Raw genomic sequence first — 14,506 nt, forward strand, 5'->3', positions numbered from 1 at the left:
CAAGAGCTTTTACAAACACAATTTTGTAATAATTTTAAGTCAATACAATATAAAATACCTTTAAATAATAACTTTTCCACTGAGTAAACTGAATTCCATTCAATCACAACAATGTATAAAAAAGGATTGTCTGTTTCATTGTTAAATCATGACTAAGTGCCAAGAGCCGGTTAAATTTTAATTGTGATTAATTCCAGGAGAGCCAATCAGACAAACCGTATTATAAAAAATGCCTTCTCTGATTGGTTCTTGTGAAATTAATCACGGTTAAAATTTAGCCGGCTTTTGTGCAACTGACATTAATTAGAAGTTATTATTAATATAAAATATATCAATCGAATATGAGAAAAATAACATTGATTTAGAAAAAATCATCAGTCTGTAATAATTATTTTAGTAAAAATAGAATTGCTATCACCCGATTTCATTCTTTAGCCTACCTATTTTTCCATTTTTTTTAAAATAATGCAATGTTTCCAAATACCGGTGACATAGCCTATTAAAATTACGCCAAAGATAAGGCTAAAATCAGCGTTTCGAAGTGCATTATCGTATTTCGAAAATTACACAAGGTACATCTAATTGAAATTTTGTAAAGTTTATAACAAGATAAGCAATGCAATTATTACTGATAATAATGTACTAGAATAATAATGTATTAAGAAAGTAAAACCGGTGATTAGGTTAGTGATTAGTTTCCATAATAGGCCTACATTTTTTATTCACAATAAATTATTTCAAGCTGCCGTACTACTAACAAAGAATTTACTTTATTATTGTAGCTACAATACATACGGCCTATCTAAATAAAAACTGTTGATTGAAATAGTCTTCTACATAATTTATTTTAGACCTTAATACAAATAAATGTAAAAATGATTCAAACTTTTCTATTAGCTAGCTCTACGTAACGTATTGTTTTAAATTATATTCATATAGGTATTTTAAGTTTTAAATCAGTTACCTTTGATTTGTAACTTGAAGTGAGTTCTAATAATAATAAATAATGATAAAATGTATAACGCACTGTAAAGTGTAAGCATGTAAGCATTAAGCAGTGTTAACATAAACATAACCTTTAAACCGTGAAGTGTAAAGTTTATACAGAGTGGAAACGTGGAAGGTGGAACGATCCTATCGTTCAAGTCCACTCAAGTTTATTTTTGTCTACATTTTTGACTGTCGACCAGCTCACCAGTTGAACAACTTATACCCACCCGCTGATGACAGTCCGACTATTCTTATGACGTCATAAGGACGGTCAGTTTACAGAACTGTCACTTTGCAGGACGGTCAGTTTGCAAGACGGTCAGTTTGTAGGACGGTCAATTTGCAGGTCGGTCAGTTTTTAGGTCGGTCAGATGGTATACACCCCTGTAGGTACTAGTAGCTAGTAGCAGAAGTGATCGATAATGACGCTTATTAATTTGAGCGACCAAAGATCACTTAGAAATAACGTACCGTGGTTAGATGATAGTAGTTCCAATAGTGATGAGGAACTCATTATGCTCTATTCTGTATCGAAGAGGTCAAAGTGGGTTCACCAGTGTGAGTCTCGGTATCCTGCGCATGCGCTACAGAAGGCGAACTTTTAAAACTCGCTTTCCATGTTATTCTAGTAACATCATCTAGTTACATCTGCTCCAACTCCTTCTGAAGATATTGCATTGGATGAATTAAACCTCTTTAAATCACCGGTTTTAGCTTCAATGTTTTATCCCCAACGAATCCAAAGGAAGTAAAAACAACTATCATCTTTCTGAAAAACAAGAAATCATTGGGGTGAGATGAATTGTCATCTGATCTAATACGATTTTGTGCACAAGGAAGTTGCTTATCCTCGTCTTTCCTTATAATTTTTTTTCTTTTTCAACAGGTTGATTCCCAGAGGAATTTAACTTTACAATAGTGAAACCATTGTTTGAAGAGATGAACATTTGCTGTTATTACAATTACAGAACAATTTCATTAGTTCCGGTACTGTCAAAACGTTTTGAAAAGATATTCCCTTACATATTCTCTTGACAAATCAGAGGCACTCAACATCTCTCAGAGTTGCTTTGTACAGGGTAGATCTATGGAAACAGCCATTTTTAAATCTACAACCGCGTTTTTGGAGGCTCCGGATGGATCGCAGAGTTCAATAGGAGTCTTCTGCGATCTCTCCAGACTGCGTTGATCACCATCTCTTGATAAGGAAGTTACTCTTCATGGCTCAACATAAAGAGAGTGGTACCACAAGGCGGTATACTATCTCCTGTCCTATATCTGCTGTTCGTAAACGACCTCGAATGTGAGAGTGACCAAGGTGGGTTATGTATGTACGCTGATGGCATTTCATTGCTTGTAAGAGACAATAATCAAAATTTGAACCAGAGACAGGAAAACTGTAACTCCTGGTTCAAAGCAAATGGCCTGTTACTAATTACTGCAAAAACAACCGCTCTAAATTTTCTACTTTCCTCACGGAATATGAGACCATTGAAAGATTCTCAACTGAATGCCACGAACTCCAAAATTCCATTTAACTATGTCTAGGAATCGTGGTCATGCATTGTTCAGAAATTTCCTAGCTATCAAACTTGAAAAGTGACATCTGATTTTATAAGACTTTCTAAATTGTATACCACTTGTTTCCAGAAATCATTTGTATTTATAGGCCCCAATTTTTTCAATGATATTCCTCTTGAAATTGAGAGAATTTATTATATATAGACTAAAACATAACTCTCTTTGCGATCGCTCTACAGCAATACATTGTGTGATAATAAACAGTTATAATGGTAATAAACTGTAATAAATCAGTTTACTATGCGTAGCATGATCCTACCCAGTGATTGAAATTAAGCCTATTATAGAGAGGACTGATTGCAAGAGAGAACCCAAAACAACACAACAGATCTATCGCAAACTTTGACCAATGAAATTGTTCGAAATCCTGTACTCGAACTTCGAAGAGATGATTTTGCGGTAGATATTCATATTGAATACAAAAGCTATTAATTGTAACAACCGCTTCTAAGCACCTCTACTTGGGGTGATAATTCGAGGGCTTAGGGTCACATGAGCGTATCTACAAAATGGTAATTTTTCAGTACAGCCTAAAAACTGCTTTAAGAATTAATTTTTCATTTTTCCTGCAATTTATAGAATTTCCATGACCAAAACATTTATACAGTATTTAAATATGGTTCTTTCTGCTTCATTATTATACAACTCTTACAAAGGATAAACAAAATTTCATCGAACAAATTTAAATTGAAAAACTTACTCCTGACTTAAGCTTTTGAGACTCTAATATATTTCACGAATGGCTTTGTTAGGATGTTTTCTTGCTCATTATTCCATGCTATTCCTGAAGTGATATTACTTGAAAAAAACAATAAATAATATTTAAATATATAAAAAATAATCAAATAAAGAAAAATAATATTTTAGGCAAGTTGAAAGATATTACTATCATTTTATTTTTATTACTGAAATAATCGACCTACAGCGTTTTTTTTTTTTAAATGATGTTATTATTTGATTACAGCCTACTACTAAACGAACAAACAACATGAAAATGAGATGATAATAAATTATTGAATCATATTAAATAAAAATACTACGAAATTGTCGTAAAACCACAGATTTATTGATAGTTAGGAAGACCGGTTTCGGTTATTACACCATTGTCAATCTCTGATAAACTCTGATGAGTTTATGAGTTGATGGATGAGTTAGAAAGACCAGTTTCGGTTATTACTACATTGAAAATGACAATGGTGTAATAACCGAAACCAATCTTCCTAACTATCAATAAATCTGTGGTTTTTTGGCAATTTTGTAGTATTTTTATTTAATAGTCTATGAATAATTACCACAATATCAACTTCTCAACTACACAATAAGTTATTGAATCATAATAATGATGTAATGAATCTTCAATGAATTCTTCTTTATTTGAATATATAAAAAACTATTTAAAATATCAATGAATTTGATTTTTTCCAATGAATTCTTTCAGTGGTAAATGTTGCAGGACGTGTGTCCGATGACTCTGATGAAGAAATGTTATTTTGGCAGTTGTAGTTGAAGCAGACAGATAGGAACTATCAAGGAAAAAGGGGAAAATGTGGGTACCATTAAGTTACTGTAATCGTAGGTTATTGATTAGAATGTTAATTGGAAGATGAAAAATTCAAAGTCAAATTTAAATATTTATTTGTCCAAAAAAACATAATTACAATGACAAAAATGATTATAAACGAGAAAAGTGAAATACAATATAAAATGAAGAAAGAAAAATACCATTAAATAGGATTGTTCATAACTATATTAGAAACGGGAAGTCCCTGCAAGATTAGAGGAACCTGAGTTTTCAATGCTTAACAGTACAAGAAAATAATAATGAGATATTATTAATAGAAAAAGATAGTGAGGAAAAGAAGAGAAAGAGCAGAGTGAAGGCATACGGGAAAGTAAATAATAGTTAGAAATTACATAAAAAAACATGAGAAGTCTTTATACTAAGCTATGAGGAAATTACATTGCCAATATTACATTGTTAGAGATTATCCATATGAATTTCAATTAACAGTAGTTTTCTATTGAATCATTAGTAGTGATAAAATGGCTAGGAATAACATTGATGAGCTTTGATACCTGATATAAAAATTGTTTTCTACAAAAAATTGATGAAACAGTATCTGTAATTTGAAAAGTGATAGATGAGAGATGAAGGTTATACGGTGAAACAAGCAGGTTGAAAAGATTCATATGTTTAATTATGTAGATGATTAAATTTTTTATGTATAGCTGCCTGACAGTTAAAATATCGGACACTTGGATAGAGTCTGGGTTTGCACAATATAGCTCTCATAAGGTATTTTTGAATCAAAAAAAGTCTTCTCAAGTAGTTTGAGTATGTTCCTCCCCAAATTTTTATGCCATATTGCAGAAATGATTGAATGTAGGCAAAATATATGTCTTGAGATTATATATTTTATATATATTACATAATATCTTTCATTACTAACTTGGCTGATTTTACGAAATCTACTTATCCAATGTCTGAGTTTGTTACATGTACTATTGATGTGAGCATCCCAACGCGAATGTTGATCAATCATTATGCCCAAATATTGAACATGATGTTCTCTATTAAGCTTTGAGCATGTACAATTTATCCAATCAGAATCATTGCAATTAACATTATGGATTTTAATGGAATCCAAACCTTGCGGCTGACAGAACAGCATGCTGTTTACTAAAGAAGAGTTAGGGAACAGCCAAGCCCTCAAGACGTTACCCGAGCGCAGAAAAAATCCGAACTACCTTCCATGCACTAGGAGAGTAGCGCGGCGCGGCTTCGACCCCGCAAAGTCCAGAGACTCGACCTGATGCATGGAGGTACACTTGATCACATGTATTTAATTCCAGGTCGAAAATTTGTTGCGCCTACTTTAAGTAGAGCATGCTCTAGGTCAGTGGAGTGGCGCGGAGAATTTTCGACCTGGAATAAAATACATTTGATCAAGTGTACCTCCGTGCACTGAGAGGCACAATATCATAGCCACCTCTAATACAAGGCCGCGGCCTACGATATTGCAACGTCACAGTGTAGGCCAAGAATCTAATACATGATTGGTGAAATGTTTTTTTTCACCAATCATGTATTCGATTCTAGGCCTACACTGCGGCGTTGCAATATCGTAGGCCGCAACCTTGTATTAGAGGTGGCTATTGCAATATGCATACTATAGAAACACATTGAATAATATGATTAAAGAATGCAAGTATGACTACTACAATAACAAATTAAATCAGTGTAGAGGAAATTCGTGAAAAAAGGGATTGTATAAACTATTTATTAAATACTAAACGAAAAACAGGTGTGCCTAACATTCGGAAAGTCTAAATCATCAATTTACCCATATAGGGCAATTGTATGCAAATGAATTAATGAAAAATAGCTCTGACAGACAACATACCATATTGACTCTAAAATTTGGACAAATAACTCTTTCTATCTACACAATACAGATGAAGATGAAACAAACCCTAAATTCCTTAAAAACTAGTTCTGCCCCCGGTATAGACACCCTTAGTACTTATTGTCTCAAAACCATTTCCCATTTATTACTGAACCTCTGAAAAAACATAATTAATAAATAATTTCAAATTTGCTATTCTCCAAAACAATTCAAACTAGCTCAAATCGTTCCTATTCATAAAGCAGGTGATTCAACTAATCCTACCAATTACCGACCCATCAGTTTACTGAATAATCTAGCAAAAGTAGTTGAACAGTTGTTAAATAGTAGATTAGTGAGTTTTTTGGACAAATTCAAAATTATTAATACCAACCAGTATGGTATTCAATCTGGAAAATCGACAGGATATCAAAACTTATATCAAAACTTTTGGAATTGGTTACGAATAACTTTAAAAACAAAAATAAAACGTCAACAACTTTATTAAACTTAGCGAAAGCTAAGTTTACAAACAATGGATAAATGTAACATCTAGGAATTCGGTTGTTACCAGCACTATGATAAGCTCCATTCCAACCTGTCTGATGGGTATCAAATCCCAGTGTGACATGAGTAGTATTTGATTACTTATTTATTGATTGTTTTTTTCGTGTTTTAGATTTAAGATTTTTTTTCAGGAGAAAAGACTCTGATATTAGAATAATAATTTCCGTAGTTGGACTTTAGTGAGAAAATATATAATTTAGTAAGTAGTATTTTTGCAGCGACAATAAGATTCTGCTAACTTATGTCTAAACGACTCTGGGAACCAGCAAATTCAGGGATATTTGCTAGTTCTCACGGATGAGGCGGCTCCACAAGGCAAGGACAAGGCAGATGTTTGGTAGCCTGTAGATATTTTCACAAAATCCAAACCGTATTGCAAAAAGTTAAGTTTTTTTTCTGGCATTATGATATACCTGAGTGTCCTGTGGTTTGGGATTACGGTGGGGTGTGATAGCTGTGGGTGAGTGCCAAAATTTCTAGCTCCTTATAAAACATTTTCACCCGGCCGAGACCCTAATTAATAAAATCATTGTTGTAGTAAATTTCTAGTTAGCAGAATCTTATTGGAAGGTAGTTTTTGAAGGAATAATATTTGGATAAAATGTACTGCATATTTCATTCTTTAAATTTCAAGTAATTGACATAGCCTAATAAATGAGAAATTCTTTAGGTAATACAATGTTGTTGTCTATCCAGTTCCCATGACTCCCTTGAAGTAGTAATAAGATATCTTCAACCCCCATCAAGGGCGGTTACAAAACTGGTGGCGTGTGGTGGGATAGACTGCAAAAATGTCTATCGAACCAGATCTGAGTCATGGGACAGAATTCACTGATAGAAACGAGAAAATAATAGAAAATTTGAATTGAAAAATAGATTTAATTGAGAAAGTGAATGTTGATTACTTTATTATAATCAGATCTTAGATGAAAATAAAATTGTTAGATTAATAGAAATAAGATTTTTCAGAGAAACCATTCAAAATTTAAGATTCCAAGTCAACCCTTCGAGATGAATGAAGTACAACCTGATCTACCTGTTCAAAATGTAGATAGATCAGAAATAGAGTGCTAATTGAGACAACTTAGGGCACAATCGGAACGTGAACACTTAGAAAAAGCTAGATTACAGCAAGAGTTAGACACTGTTAATGCTTCAAACAGTCAACAGGTTCGACCAACAACCTTAGTACGTAAGGATTTAGGTTTACAATCACTTGTAAGAACATTTTCAGGTGAAGAAGGTGGACAAAAAGTAGAGGAATTTATTCAAAATTTAAAATTTGTAGCACAGTCTGGTGATTGGTCTGATAATGATAAAAAGCTCATATGTAAATTAAAAATATCTGTGGGCTGCGTCTGTCTGTTTGAACACTCATCCCGAATTATTATCCGAGGAAGCAACTTTTGTTGAGTATGAAAAAGTTCTTCTAGAGAGATTCAAAGAGTTACGAGAACCTGAAAGTCATTTATTCCCGTTGAGTGCGATTAAACAACACCGGAATGAGCCAATACGCACGTATGCTGATCGCTGTCGAGAATTAGGCTTAAAGGCAATACCAATCCCCAACGATCATCCTGCAGAAGCTAAATACGCTCGCCTCCAACTAGATAGAACGGTTTTGACAGCTTTCATTCGAGGATTATTTGGTTCCGCGTCCATAACCCTACAAGTTCATCCCCCAAAAACCTTGGAAGAGGCGGTAGTCGTAGCCAAACAAGTTGAACAAGTGACCGCAGCAAATCAAGACAACGTGTTCGCTCTTTCATTTAAGAAGGATCAGAATGTGAAATCATACGGATATTTTAAGAGCAATCCAAATACACAGTTCAGACAGTCTGATAAGAAGGGACCTTGCTTTGCATGTGGTAGGATGGGTCACTTTGCTAGGGAATGTACCAACACGGGAACAAACCATTCCCCAAATCAGCAGAGAAATTTTTCTGAGTCACAACCACGTAAATTCTACAATAATTTTGTGAGATACTGTTTTGTTTGTGGAGAATCGTCTCATACAGCGTATAATTGTGCTAAACGCGCTGCTCCTGTGAAAAATGAAAACATTAGTGCCCAAAAACCACAGCACTCGGAAAACCAAGATTGGCTGGGAGTCACCCAACTACTCAGCCTAATCATGGAGAGGGGCATTGCAATATAGTTCCAAGAGTATCAACTCGCGGTAGAGGAAGTCACGTTACCATCGAGATTGAAGGTCAGTGCAAAACATTTTTAGTTAACACCGGCGCGGAGATATCTATTTTGAAAGAGGCTATTTCAGGTGTAAAACTAATAGAGGAGAAAGCTGTTGCTAAGGGTGTGGTCCAAATTGACGCAGTTATCGATGTAGGTAATAATTCAATAACATTTGGAGGTGAGAAAGTAGGTGAAGTTCAAAATGAGTCATACAATAATATTGAAACGTCATAATTTTGTGATTGTGTTGGTGAAAATGAAAGTAGGAAAACTATAAGCTGTAATGCCCCGTCTGACCCCACCCATCCACTCCATGACAGGAGGAGGTCTGAGTTCAAAGATCGCGGAATGCCAAGAAAGACCCATTGTTTAAATGATCAAGTAAGACCGGCTACAGTATATACCGCCCAAAGCACTTTTATCCCTGCTCATTCTGAAATTTTGATCGATGTTACCCTGAGAGATGTAATCAAGGAAGGGCTTATATTCATTGAACCCCCATTAGATCCACTGCCTGGAATAAGGGTTGCTCATAGTGTTCAGCATGTCAACAGTTCAATCTCATTTGTTGAAGTTATAAATCCTAATCCGTATCCAGTACAGCTATTAAAAAATAAATGTATGGGTATTGCAGAGCCTGTGAGGATTACTGAACACTCTTCACAGATAGCATCTGTATCAATGGATGAAAATAATTCAAAATTAGAAAAACAAATTGATGAGACTTTATCACATCTAAAGACTGAAGAAGCTGCGTTAATAAGTAAAGTATAAAAGCGCTATATCACAACATTTGAAGAGCCAGGATTAGAGGGATGTAATGTACCCGTTGAACATCATATCCCCACATTTGAAGAACGACCGATTGCGAAAAGACCCTATAGAGTACCTTACCACATGCGCCCAGTAGTGGAAGAGCATATAGCCGAAATGCTGAATGAAGGTATAATTGTACCATCAAACAGTCCTTGGAGTGCAACGATTGTACTTGTAAGAAAGAAAACAACCGATGGAAGCCTCAAATATCGTTTCTGTTCAGATTTCAGGCTTTCAAATTCAGTTACTAAAGCAAATGCATATGCTTACCGCTTATAAATGAGACACTTGAAGGACTAGGCAATAGTGAATATTTCTCAACTTTGGATTTGCAAAGTGGGTACCACCAAATAAAAATAGCAGAAGAGGACCAAGGAAAGACTGCTTTCACAACCGTCGGTGGGCATTTTGAGTATAAGAGAATGGCTTTTGGATTGACAGGTGCCCCTCATACATTCCAAAAATTGATGGACTCCCTCCTGGCCGAAATTTTAGGAACAGAGTGTTTTGTTTATTTAGACGATGTAATAGTTCACAGTCAAACAATCAACCAACATGCAGAACGTCTAGCTCACGTGTTAGCAATATTCGAGAATGCTAATTTGAAAGTAAATCTCGAAAAGTGCAATTTTGTGAAAAGTTGTGTTCGTTATCTGGGTCACCTGGTGACATTGGAAGGAGTGAAACCCGATCTGGAGAAAATCAAGGCGGTTAAACAATACCCTGAGCCAAAGAACGTGCGAGAAGTCAGGAGTTGGCTTGGTTTAGCCGGCTATTATCGACGTTTTATAGATGGATTTGCCTTAATAGCTCAACCCCTAACACAATTAACGAAGAAAGGAGTGGACTTTGTATGGGCGCCACAACAGATGGAATCATTCAAAAAATTGAAGAAATTATTGTGTTCGGAGAATGTTCTTATATTCCCTGACTTTGATCGCGAATTTATTGTTGCAACAGATGCGTCTAGCACATCGATTGGCGCGATACTTTCACAGCAAATGGATAACGGAGAGAGGCCTGTAGCATTTGCCAGTTGATAATTGAATGATGCCGAGAAAAATTATAGTACTACAGAATGTGAACTGCTGGCTGTTATGTATGCAAAAAAGCAGTTTCGATGCTATGTTTTAGGAAGGGAGTTCACGCTAGTCACTGACCATGCAGCTCTGAAATGGATGCTAAGTCTATGCGACCCTTCATCCAGACTAACCAGGTGGGCTCTGAGATTGGCTGAGTTTCAGTACGACGTGGTTCATGAGCCGGGTAAAAGACACTCCAATGCAGATGCTCTCAGTCATGCCGTAAATGGAGTACAAATAGAAGGATTATCGGAAGATTGTGTTGCAGCCGAACAGCTGCATGATGATTGGTGCAATAAATTGTTGGAATCAAATCTGGGTCAAATAGAGAATGGATTAGTATGGTGGACCAATAAAAACGACGATCTGTCTCACTGGAAATAAGCTGTCCCTAAAACACTAAGAACAACTGTGTTGAAACTGAATCACAGCACACCTTGGGCGGGACACTCAGGACAAGAGAGAACCGCTAGTCGTGTGAAACAGAGATACTATTGGCCCACACTAGGAGGAGATGTGAGAAAGTTTGTAGCAGAATGTCATGAATATGCTTGTCGAAAAACTCCCGTGTCTTTGAAAGCCCCTTACCAACCCGCTGAAGAGCCGAGTTATCCTTTTGACCTTGTATTGATGGACGTAGTCAGCGCACATCCAACAACAAGGAATGGAAACAAATACTATGTTAGTTTTATCGATCATTTTATGTGTTATGTGAAGGTCACTCCCATTGTCAATCAAACAGCCAAAACAATAGCTAAAGTCTTCATCACCAACACTATAACTCGACACGGTGTACCCAACCATCTACTGAGTGATCAAGGCCGAAACTTTTTATCCAGTTCATTTGTGGAAACATGTAAAATGCTGGGTATTGACAAAATCAGAACGACAGCGTATCATCCGGAATGTAATGGTAGAATTGAGTGATTACATCGTACCCTGAACAAGTCCATAGCACATTTCCTAGAAAGAGACGGTACTGATTGGGACACCTGGTTGCCCTATGTCCTGATAGCATACAGATCCACACCTCATGCATCTATCGGTTATTCTCCTCATTTCATGCTATATGGACGAGAAATAGTGCTTCCAGGATCGTGTGTCATACCAGATGAGGTTCGCGGAAAAACTACTGAGTTTCATCTGAAAGAGTTGAAGGAAAGATTCTCAGAAGCATACAAAATAGCAAATGAACGATCTATACAAGCGGCGCAAAAACGAATGAAGCAAGCAATGAATCTCAGTAGAAAATTTTTTGAGGATGGAGATTCAGTGTATCTGTTAGAGCCAGCTGTTAAACCAGGAAACTCAGCAAAATTCCATCTTCCTTGGGAGGGACCCTATGTTGTTAGTAAGAAGCTATTCGATGTAAATTAAATGATAAATTTATCGGATGGGAAAAGAGTAATAGTACATATTAATAGGATGAAACCATGTTATAAGAAAATGGAGGTTTTTTAACAAGAAAATGAACCGTTGTCAGATAAAGACATAGCTGGGAATGATGAGGATCTCGATCATAGGAGGAATGAGGAGTTCATCGATTATCGTGCACCCAAGCATGAGGATGACGAACTTGTTGAAGCCGAAGAGATTGAACGAGAAGAGGTGGTAGAAAATATTGAAGAAAATGTCGAGGAGGAAGAAGAGAATCTCCCTAGCCCAGTGTTGGATGAGAGAGAAGATCCACTCTACTTTCCAGGTAGAAGTAGAATAGTTGAACGATCACCTTATTTCACTAGAAGTCAAGCTAGGAGTAATGCTTTGGATGGACGTAGAAATTTGCATTAGAAGTTCAAACTAATCATGTTATGAAAGCTTGATAATTATTGGACAGTTGGATCGAGTAGACTGTTCTTATTATTGAGGAGTCAGGATAATTAGTAAACAAACAAATGCCCCGAGTAAGGCGTTAAACTGCTCATCATCATAATGAAATAGATCTCAGAAATGAACTATTGATTTGAATTGATAAAACATGAAAGGAAATTGTCTGCAGCGAGACTCTAAACTGCTTTAATTTAAGAATTCAGAAAGCTGAATGTGAAGAAAAGTGAAATGGAGAAAGAGTGATCTGAGTAATTGAGTATAAGAGAAATATCAGTGGAATAATTGTGTTATAATTATGTGTTTTTTTATAAATGAATTGAATGAGAGTGATGAAATAACTTAGGTATTGGCCAGATGATGAATTAGAATAGAATTATGTAGTTATATTATATTAGATGAATGAAAAGAGTAGGGGAGATTTGGGACTTTAGACATACTTTATTGCTCGAAATCCCCCTCCCCCCTCTCGACCATCTCCAATCTCACCACCCCCGGCCTATCCCCTCCCCCCGCAGGGTGGGGGGTGTTCTAAAAATGGATTTTCCCCCTCCCGCTCCTCTATCACCCACTCTCTCTCTCTCTCTCTCTCTCTCTCTCTCTCTCTCTCTCTCTCTCTCTCCTCTCTCTCTCTCTCATCCTGACTTTAAAAAAACATCTTTTGGAACAAATGACTGAAACTGTCCAGCCCTAGAACGCTCACATGACAACCATCCCCCACCCATCCAACAAATACAAACCTTTAAACCTGTTTTAGAATGAATTGTGTATATATATATATATATATATTATAAAAACTCATGTTTTTTTTTTTAATTATCCACTGCATACTGCTGTATATTACTGAAAGTTGATTACCCTGATCTACTTTCAGCCTACTTCATTTTATTAATCAATAATTTGATCTTATCTACCTATATAATTATTTTACTCTATCAATTTTTTTTCTCTTAAATATTTATATTAATCAAAACTTTCACAAAATTTCCATTAATAAATAAATCCTTAGTTTAATTAATTAAATTAACATTTTGGTAGAGAGTTAGTGGGGAGGATATTTTTAATATTCTTTCCAAAGAATGGACATTGATATGTACAAAGCTCCGCCAATTTATGTAGATGCATAACAATATAATTATCTATAGTTATTATATTACAAATTACTTTTTCATATCATATACAGTTCAATAATTATTTTCTTAGTCTATATTATGTAAATTCATCTATAATTTTGCTGTATTGTAAGCTATTGTATATAAGTGTATAAGCCAGTATATATTGTAATCTACATAAATAAAGAACTCAATCAATCAATCAATCAATCAATCAATCAATCAATCAATCAATCAATCAATCAATCTCTCGCCCTCTCTCTCTCACTCTTTCTCTCTCCCTCTCCTACTCTCTAATCTAATCTAATCTAATCCAATCTCCCTCTCTCTCTCTCTCTCTCTCCCCCTCTCCCAGTGAGGACGAGGGGATGAAGAATGAGAGAGATATATCTCTCTCAAATAGATTTTCCCTTCCCCTTCCCCTTCCCTAGTATAGATGAGGGGGGTGGTTATCGATTATTGACTATCGACTATTGGATGAGGGAAAAAATAATTTCCCTTTGAGGGAAAAATTCTCTCTCTCTCTCTCTCTCTCTCTCTCTCTCTCTCTCTCTCTCTCTCTCTCTCTCTCTCTCTCTCTCTCTCTACATCTAATGCTATACTGGCAGATTAAAGTGAATTGAGAAATTCCCTATCTCTCTCTCTCTACATCTAATGCTATACTGACAGATTAAAGTTAATCCATATCTCTACAGAGAGGTCAATGATCTAAGTTCTTTTAAATTTTTTATCTGCAATATCGTACAAGCATTTCCAAAGTTCATCGGAATTTGTAACAACAGATAATGATGAATCATTTGTACAATCATAATGTTTGTTTGATACATATTTTTAAACAACAAAGAATTATTATGTTGAGCACTGAACAAAGCACATCATCCATCGGGCCTATTTTTATGAATGTTACACACAGCATAACACCATGAACTAGTGAAAAAGCTGAAATCGGGTT

General features: G+C 35.6%; 1 protein-coding gene and 1 long non-coding RNA gene across 5 annotated transcripts in view; one reads left to right on the forward strand and one right to left on the reverse strand.

The window, feature by feature from the left end:
• Positions 1-14,506, forward strand: part of LOC111053607 (KH domain-containing, RNA-binding, signal transduction-associated protein 2) — a 1,288,254-nt gene that overhangs the window by 1,082,523 nt on the left and 191,225 nt on the right. The window lies entirely within an intron of this gene.
• LOC120354341 overlaps positions 680-14,506 on the reverse strand; it is a 103,389-nt gene continuing 89,562 nt past the window's right edge. Inside the window, exon 2 of the long non-coding RNA XR_005572969.1 lies at positions 680-1,759. This is a non-coding gene — a long non-coding RNA (uncharacterized LOC120354341). The remainder of the gene's footprint in view (positions 1,760-14,506) is intronic.

This window comes from Nilaparvata lugens, chromosome X (assembly GCF_014356525.2).
Source record: "Nilaparvata lugens isolate BPH chromosome X, ASM1435652v1, whole genome shotgun sequence".
NCBI classification, from domain to species: domain Eukaryota; kingdom Metazoa; phylum Arthropoda; class Insecta; order Hemiptera; family Delphacidae; genus Nilaparvata; species Nilaparvata lugens.